Source organism: Trichechus manatus, unplaced genomic scaffold (assembly GCF_000243295.1).
Source record: "Trichechus manatus latirostris isolate Lorelei unplaced genomic scaffold, TriManLat1.0 scaffold00048, whole genome shotgun sequence".
NCBI lineage: Eukaryota > Metazoa > Chordata > Mammalia > Sirenia > Trichechidae > Trichechus > Trichechus manatus.
The window spans coordinates 8976205-8985999 of record NW_004443984.1 but is presented as its reverse complement, the minus strand read 5'-3'; positions in this window follow the sequence as shown (position 1 = coordinate 8985999).

Genomic DNA, 9795 nt, shown 5'->3' with positions numbered 1-9795 from the left:
CGGCCCCGCCCCGCGCGCGCGCCGGCGGCCGCGCCCAGAGTCAGCAGGAGAGGCGCACTAGACGTGCCTCCCCAGCCAAGCGAGCAGGACCGCCAGAGGGCGCTCGCGGAGGATACCCGGGCGGGAGGGCGGTGCCCGTTAGAAAGGGTGGTGTGGTTTCGGTTTCTTCCGAGGGATGCTCGCTACACCGTACTGTTTCATTTCTCTGCTGTCTAGTTCAGTCCCTGTTCTCAGCCAGGTTTCCACTTTAGCGATCTGTTTGCCTTTAGCGGGGATGGCATTTCCCGCTTCTCAGTTTAACCTCAGCACGAGAGCAGCCTACCGTTCTTTGCAGACCGTGGAATTGGAAAACAAGATAGCGGAGATTTCGGTACCTGTGACATTCCTCCATTAAGTATCCAGACTGTACTGGGCAGGGTGGTAACTCCCAACTAAGAACTCGAAAAATTGCTTTTTCTAGTCTATGAAACGGTCTAGCCCTGGCTCCTAATCCGCAAATGCAGGGAGGGTTCTCGAAAATGAAACTCTGGGATTAGCGGAAAAAAGAATTCCCTTTGAATTGTCATTTTACGTTGGTATCAGCGTACTTAGGCAATGTACATACGGTTGAAATTTTAAGTCTTCAAAACCAGTTTGGGAAGATCTGATGTCAAAAGCAGAGTGTTCTGGGGGTTTTGTTTTCGCTTTTTTGGTGTGGGGGGTGGGTAGCGAATATAGGGAAATACGGAGTACTAGAATCGTCCTGAGGCTCACAGCAGTGTCACCAATACTAAAGTGCATAAGCCAATCATCTGACTTATTCTGAAACCATTTAAGCAATTATTAACCCAGTCATCTCGCCCTGCCATTAGCATTGTAACTGTCTCACGGGCTGCCCCAGCCAAGTGATCCACTCCGTCAGTTCCAATCAGCTGTATACAAATTTAACCACTACCACCAAAAGGTCCTTACTAGGTGAGTCACATCATTAGCGTCCTGATGACGTTAACTAGTTCTCTGGCACTCTGGTGTCAGATTCAACCTGTTCACAAGGGATTTTGATAATTTTGTGCCATTTCTTCATCCTGCTCATTTCCTTTGTTCTTAACATTTCTATCCTTTTGCCTCCCTTCTTATAGGACTTTGTTCTATTTTTATGTATTCGTATGCTTAAAACATCCTACTTTATTTTGTTACCCTAAATTGGCTTTAATCCTATTTCACGCAAGAAGCTGACCCAGAAAAGAGCAAATTGTGAGATTTTTGCTTAAAAAAAAAAAAAAAAAAACTTTCTTATTCTGGTTGTCCACAAGTACCCCAAACAAGGCGAAAACCGTGTAACACAATTGTTCCTCAGGAACACGTGTGCACGCACGCATACACTAAGGCTACCACTTGCTGTGACTGAGATGAAAATCAGCTGGAAGACTGAAGCTGTTACGTTTTTGCTTACAAAGGGATTTGAGATTTTTATTGTACATGTCTATTGGTTCAGGCATTTTACCTCTGCTAAATGTAGTATTTGGAGCTCTGGTGGCTCAGTGGTTAATAGCTATGGCTGCTAACCAAAAGGTCGGCAGTTGGAATTCACTAGCCGCTCCTTGGAAACCCTATGGGGCAGTTCTACTGAGTCCTATAGGGTCGCTAAGAGTCGGAACTGACTCCATGGCAACGGGTTTGGTTTTTTTTAATGTAATATTTAGCTGTTTTAGATTTTTATACTTAGCTGCATCTGAGTTAAACGGCTTCATGGGATATGGTCTTAGAGTTATCTCACTTGGCTTTCTTTGTGCTGTGCTAATAAAAGCATCATTCAACTGTGTGTGTGTTAAACGGAGCTACATGATGGTTTTTGTTATATCATTTAGGCTGTTTGACCTCTGCACTAGTGGGAACACCCACCTTGGCAAATTTAGGAATTAGTATTACTGGTGTATGGAGAAGACTACTATCAAAGAGTGAGCGTCCAGGCATCAGGAGGACCCTCTTGCTCAAAGAGACCTCACAGACTGATATAAAAAAGCCTGAAGTTCCACCATTCAGAGATTCATTCCTTTCCTTTAAGCTTTACTCTCTTATATAGCACTCAAATGAAGAGAATGTCGGAAAAACCCTGAGGAAAACCCTGGCAGAGTGCTGGGCTTTAAAACATGGCAACTATTGTTCCTATTGTGAGGGCAATGGTTCAGTGGTAGAATTCTTGCCATCCATGCAGGAGACCTGGGTTTGATTCCTGGCCAACGCACCTCATGCACAGTGTCAGTGGAGGCTTGCGTGTTGCTATGATGCTGAACAGTTTTCAGCAGAGCTTCCAGACTAAGAAGGACTAGGATGATATTTTGTTCCTTTGTGCATGGAAAATGCTGATAGATAGTTAACTTTCTTAGGCTAAAAGGTCTCTTGCTTTGTATAAAAAAGCAAAGTATGAGACTTTGAAATGTTTGGCATTATGATGGAGAAAGTTGAAGCAACTGCAAATTTTTAAGAGTGTTCCAGATCAGAGTTATGACTTTGCAGTCACTGGGTTGAGTATACAAAGATACAATTCCAACTAGTGTTTAATAGGGAGAGATTTGAAGAATAACTTTTGATTGGATGGTGGGAAGAAAAGGCTTCTGTTCCTAGTAGGGTGGGTCTTTATTCTCATGCATCGTGGCTACGGGATTGAAATTTCATGCAGAAGTAACAGCCTAGCCCATGGCTTAGGTCCCTTAGTAATATATGGACCTAGCAGGGTTGGGGGTTATTTGACTTTTCTGGTTTCCAGCCAGAAAGACTGGAAATGGCTCACAATTTAGCTACAGTTTGGAATAGGATGGCAAGAGAATTAACAACTTATGCTATTAGGCAAAAAATGGAGACCGATGAAAATTTAATATTATTCCTCCTACCACCTATCCTTAATGGTTTTCTCTTGTAGTTTGTAGTGTTACCTGAGCCAAGACCCTGGTTAAGAGATAAGCAACATACCTGGATCCTCCCTTGCCAATGCTGCACTTTCCCCTATTCAATAGTGGCTGTAGTTTTAATCTCATTCAGTCATTCAGCTTTAAAAGTTTGTTTTGCACTTTGAAAAATTCCGAATTATGAAACACATCTGGCCCCAATGGCTTTGGATAAAGGAATCGTGGATCAGTATATAAAAAACAAATAAGTTTCACAAAATAACATTTACCTTACCCTCATTGCCGTTGAGTCAATTAGTGACCCTATAGGACAAAGCAGAACTGCCTCATAGGGTCTCCAAGCCTATAAGTCTTAACGGAAACAGACTGCCACATCTTTCTCCCGCAGAGCACCTGGTGAGTTTGAACTGCTGACCTTTGGTTAGCAGCCGAACGCTTTAACTGCTGTGCCACCAGGGCTCTTCATTTACACTAAGATGCACTCATATGTTCTGGTTATTTTTTTTAAATGCTGGTTATAAGCTATTAATTTTGCCATCCACAGTTTGAGAACATCTGTCCTTCAAGTTAGCAACCTTTTAGTGTTCAATGATAGTCAATTTCTAGTCACAACTGTTACTTGAAAGGTCTGAAAAATGTTAGTGCCAAGAATTTACTATCATTTTGAGGGCAAGGGTCTTAACAATAGTTGTCTTTTAGTTTGCAGCATCTGACAAATTGGACAGAGTTACAGGTCGGCCTCAAGGGAACAAAAACGTTTGGGAATTTCACTACATGAGTTTTTTTCAATAGGGAATAGGATATAGAACCAAGGTAACTAAGATACTTAGTCCTGCCACCTCCAGGGAAAACAACAGGATTTGCTTTCAAGTCTGTTTTCAGGTCAGGTTTTGGGAGCTGTATGTATTGATCAGTCTTTTCCCCTTTTAAACACCACAGGCAAGACAACTGCATTTTAGACAAACTGAAGAGATACTATTTGCCAGATTTACTACTGCCAGAGACAGAAATTGATAGCAGATACCTTGCTTTGATTTTGGGGTTTTCTTACCCATGATGCCAAATATTCACTTTAAAGAAATCCCTGACCAAAATTAATCCAGCAGCTTTTCTTTTACCCAAAGTTACAAATCTTTTCTTTTCTGTTCAAAGCCAGGATTACTAAATGTAAACTTGAAAAGATATGGCTGGGTTGAGAGTCAGAGACCATCTTGTGAGTGTGAACTGGTATCAGTTGATCTCAGGGGGAGATTCAATCAATCATGTTAAGATTAGCCAATGGTTGATCTTCTAGATTTCTTCCTCCTCTTCTCTTTATAAGCCTCATTGTACCTACCTTCTTCGAGCCATTTGCTTTTTCTGGAATCAAAATGGTCTCCCTATATTGTTGTCAAGGATTTTGTTTTACTTGGATCTACAATCAATGCCCATGGAAGCAGCAGTCAAGAAATCAAATGACCTATTGCATTGGGCAAATCTGCTGCAAAACACCTCTTTAAAATATATTAAGCAAAGATGTCACTTTGAGGACTAAGGTGCACCTGATCCAAGCCATGGTATAGTCAATTGCCTCATACGCATGTGAAAGCTGGACAATAAATAAGGAAGCCTGAAGAAAAATTGGAAACCCTGGTGGCATGGTGGTTAAGAGCTATGGCTGCTAACCAAAAGGTCGGCAGTTCAAATCCACCGGTGCTCCTTGGAAACCCTATGGGGCAGTTCTACCCTGTCGTATAGGGTTGCTATGAGTCGGAATTGACTTGATGGCAATGGGTTTGTTGTTTTTGTTTTGAAGAAGAATTGATGCCTTTGAATTATGGTGTTGACGAAGAATATTGACTATATCATGGACTGCCGGAAGAACAAACAAATCTGTCTTGGAAGAAGTACAGCCAGAATGCTCCTTAGAAGCAAGGATGGTGAAAATTTGTCTCACGTACTTTGGACATGTTATCAGGAGGGACCAGTCCCTGGAAAAGGATATCATGCTTGGTAAAGTAGAAGGTCATCAAAAAAGAGGAAGACCCTCAACAAGATGGATTAACACAGTGGCTGCAACAATGGGCTCAAGCAAGCGTAGCAACGATTGTGAGGATGGCGCAGGACCAGGCAGTGTTTCATTCTGTTGAACATAGAGTCGCTGAGTCGAACTGACTTCACGGCACCTAACAACAACAACATATGCACATACAATAACTGCTCAGAATAAACCTTATATTCAAATTTTGTTGTTTTTAACACTATAAAGCATAACATATCCAGTTTTGACGGTGTAATATGAAGTAAATTTGCCAACACTATTTTTCCTCTCCCTCTACTCCTGTTTCCTGACTTACTGGCAAATCTTTGCAGGAAGATGCCTACAGTGCAAGCAGGACTGTGATGGTAGTTAGAGATGAGAGACTGAGAGTCAGGAGACCAATGACAACCATCCTGGTTTGCCCAAGGGGAAGTTCAGGAGTTAGTGGAGGTGGGACTTCCCGTTTTAAAACCAGGGAAGTCCCTGCAAAACAAGTTGGTCACCCTAAGACACATTTCCTCTGTGGGTAAGGGGAAGTTCGAGAAAGTTTAAAGGGAAAGACTTTTTTTCCTCCCAATAAAACCAGTAACTTAAAGGAAAACATGAGTCAAAATCTTCCGTAAAGACTAAGGAGCTCTAGTGGCGCAGTGGTTAAGCACTAGGCTGCTAACTGAAAGGCTGGTGGTTCAAACCCAGCAGCTGCTCCAAGGGAGAAAGATGTGGCAATCTGCTTCCATAAAGATTAAAAAAATCCAAACCAAACCCATTGCTGTCGAGTTGATGCCGACTCATAAGGACTCTCTAGGGCATGGTAGAACTGCCCCATAGAGTTTCCAAGGCTGTAGTTTGTCAGTTTGCCATACTGTGGTGGCTTGTGTGTTGCTGGAAGCTATGCCACCGGTATTTCAAATACCAGCAGGGTCACCCTTGGTGGACAGGTTTCAGTGGAGCTTCCAGACTAAGACAGACTAGGAACAAGGACTTGGTGGTCTAATTCTGAAAAAATTTGCCAGTGAAAACCTTATGAATAGCAGCGAAATATTGATATAGTGCCAGAAGATGAGCCCCTTAGATTGGAAGGCACTCAAAAAATGACTGGGGAAGAGCTGCCTCCTTAGAGTCAACCTTAATAGTGTGGATGGAGTCAAGCTTTTGCGACCTTCATTTCCTGATGTGGCACAATTCAAAATGAGAAGAAATAGCTACAAACATCCATTAGTAATCAGAACGTGGAATATACAAAGTTTGAATCTAGGAAAACTGGAAGTCATCAAAAATGAAACGGAATGCATAAAAATCAATATCCTAGGCATTTCTGAGCTGAAATGGACTGGTATTGGCCATTTTGAATCAGACAATCATATAGTCTACTATGCCGCTTATGACAGATTGAAGAGGAATGCTGTTGCATTCATTGTCAAAAAGAACATTTCAAAATCTATCTTGAAGTACAACGTTGTCAGTAATACGATAATATCCACATACCTACAAAGAAGACCAGTTAATACGACTGTTATTCAAAATTACACACCAACCACTAATGCCAAAGATGGGGAAATTGAAGATTTTTACCAACTTATGTAGTCTGAAATTGATCAAACATGCAATCAAGATGCATTGATAATTACAGGTGGTTGGAGTGCGAATGTTGGAAACAAAGAAGGATTGGTAGTTGGAAAATATGGTCTTGGTGATAGAAATGATGCCAGAGATTGTATGATAGAATTTTGCAAGACAACAATTTATTCATTGCAAATGCCTTTTTTCAACCACATAAATGGTAACTATACATGGACCACACTGGATGGAAAACACAGGAATCAAATCAGCTACATCTGTGGAAAGAGATGATGGAAAAGCTTGATATCATCAGAACAAGGCCAGGGGCTGACTGCGGAACAGACGATCAGTTGCTCATATGCAAGTTCAAGTTGAAGCTAAAGAAAATTAAAACAAGTCCACGAGAGCTAAAATACAACCTTGAGTATATCCCACCTGAATTTGGAGACCATCTCAGGAATAGATTTGGTGCATTGAACACTAATGACCAAAGACCAGACGAGTTGTGAGATGACATTAAGGGCATCATGCATGAAGAAAGCAAAAGGTCAGTAAGAAGACAGTAAAGAATGAAAAGACAAAGATGGATGTCAGAAGAGACTCTGAAACTTGTTCTTGAACATAGAATAGCTAAAGTGAATGGAAGAAATGATGAAGTAAAAGAGCTGAGATTTCAAAGGGCAGCTTGAGAAGACAAAGTAAAATATTTTAATGAAATGTGCAAAGACCTTGGAGTTAGAAAACCAAAACAGAGGAACATGCTCAGCATGTCTCAAGCTTAAAGAACTGAAGAAAAAATTCAAGCCTGGAGTTGCAGTTTTGAAGGAGTCTATGGGCAAAAAGGAGCCCTGGTGGCACAGTAAAGTGATCGACTGCTAACTGAAAGGTCTGTGGTTGGAAACCACCAGCGGCTCTGTGGGAGAAAGATACGGGAGTATGCTTCTATAGAGATTTACAGCCTTGGAAACCTTGTGGGGTCACTGTGTCAGAATCGACTTGATGGCAGTGGGTTGTTTTTTACAGGCAAAATACTGAATGACACAAAAAGCATCAAAAGAAGATGGAGAGAATACACAGAGTCACTATACCAAAAAGACTTGGTTGACATTCAACCATGTCAGGAGGTACCATATGATCAAGAACTGAGGAAGAAGTTCAAGCTGCGCTGAAGGCATTGGTGAAAAAAAGGCTCAGGAATTGATGGAATACCAATTGAGATGTTTCAACAAATGGAGAGAGTGCTGGAGGTGCTCACTCATCTATGCCAAGAAATTTGGAAGACAACTACCTGGCCAGCCGATTGGAAGAGATCCATATTTGTGCCCATTTCAAAGAAAGGTGATCCAAAAGAATGCGGAAATCATTGAAGAATATCATTAATATCACATCCAAGTAAAATTTTGCTGAAGATAATTCAAAAACAGTTGCAGCATACATTGACAGGGAACTGTCAGAAATTCAAGTCAGATTCAGAAGAGGACATGGAATGAAGGATATCACTGCTGATGTAGGATGAACCTTGCTTGAAAGCAGAGAATACCAGAAGGATGTCTACCTGTGTTTTATTGACTATGCAAAGACATTTGACTTGTGTGCATCACAACAAATTATGGATACCATCGTGAAGAATGGGAATTCCAGAACACTTAATTGTGCTCATGAGGAACCTGTACATAGACCAAGAGCAGTGGTTCGAACAGACAAGGGGATACTACGTGGCTTAAAATCAGGAAAGATGTGTGCCAGGATTGTATCCTTTCACCATAATTATTCAGTCTGTACGCTGAGCAAATAATTGGAGAAGCTGGATTATATGAATACCAGTTTGAAGCCAGAATGCTCCTTGGAAGAGGGGATGGCGAGACTTCGACTCACATACTTTGGACATGTTATCAGCAGGGACCAGTCCCTGTAAAACATTACACTTGGTAAGATAAAAGGTCATCAGAAAAGAGGAAGACCTTCGATGAGATGGATTGACACAGTGGCTACAATAATGAGCTCAAACATAACAATGATTGTGAGGATGAGCCAGGACCGGGCAGTGTTTGTTCTGTTGTACACAGGGTTGCTATGAGTTGGAACCGACTCTACGGCACCTAACAATAGTCTTTATGAGAGCCAACTGCCACATCTTTCTCCCACAGAGCAGCTGGTGGGTTTGAACCAATGACTTTTCGGTTAGCAGCAGGGCGCTTAACCACTTTGCCACCAGGGCTCCTCCCATGAAGCTTATAGCCTTGGAAACCCTATGGGGCAGTTCTACTCTGTCGTATAGCGTCGCTATCTGTACACATGGGGTCGCCATGAGTTCCCCAACCAACTCCAGGGCAGCTAACAACCACTACCACCAGCTTATATACGTTATAGGATCAGTGTGAAGACCAAATTAGATGCCACCTGGAATTTTATGGCAAATTACATCTTAAAAAGTGTTTTAACATATATTATCCCATTGATACTATGATGTAAAAACAGATTACTGTTTCTGTAGTATAGACGAGAAAACAAAAGCCTAACGTTTTTAAAACATTAGCTTTTGGTGAAGGGCTTTATAAACTGTGGCAGGCATGTGAAGTACCCCTTGGCAGTAGTTGAAGATTATGCTCAAACGTTAAGGAGCATTAAGAATCACCTGAAGTGTTTGTTAAAACTGTTTCTTTTCGTCCCTGCAAATTCTGATTGAGTAGATTGGGGCCTGTAAATCTGCATTTCTAACAAGCTCATGGGTGATTTGGATGCTGCTGGTCCAAGGCCCAAATTCTGACTAACTCTGATCTTAGGTATAAATATAACTGCTTATCCAAAGAGCCTGCAGTTACTCCAGTCCAATAGCTGTGGGGCTAAATTTGGGAATTGGAAACAATGAAAAGCACAGCCATTCCTCTTGCTGAATGATAACTTATTTCTAAAGAAGTACCAATTAAGTTGGTTGTTAGTGAATTCTACTAGAGTACATGGGAACCTTCAAGAAGTTCCTTTCCCCCATTTATCCAGACAAGTTTATCTGGTTTAATTTGTCATAGGTTTTATTCAAATTCTTTTGATGTGAGAATGTCTCAATGTACATTCAGATTTTATAAAATAGTGGCCAGTCTGTGAATACCAAAGAAAATGGCACTGGTTTTTGTACCTAACTCCTGAGTTTCTCTGAAACGCTCCATCAGAAGCTTTGCATTTTAGATGACCTGACTGTTGCAATGGAAGGAGCATTTTCATTAGATGTGGCTCCATTGTCTAAACATGCAATAAACAGATCAGAGCAGACCAGATTGACTGAAGTCTCACAGTACTCTGCCACCTTGTCTTTAAGTACACCGTGCACCCCCC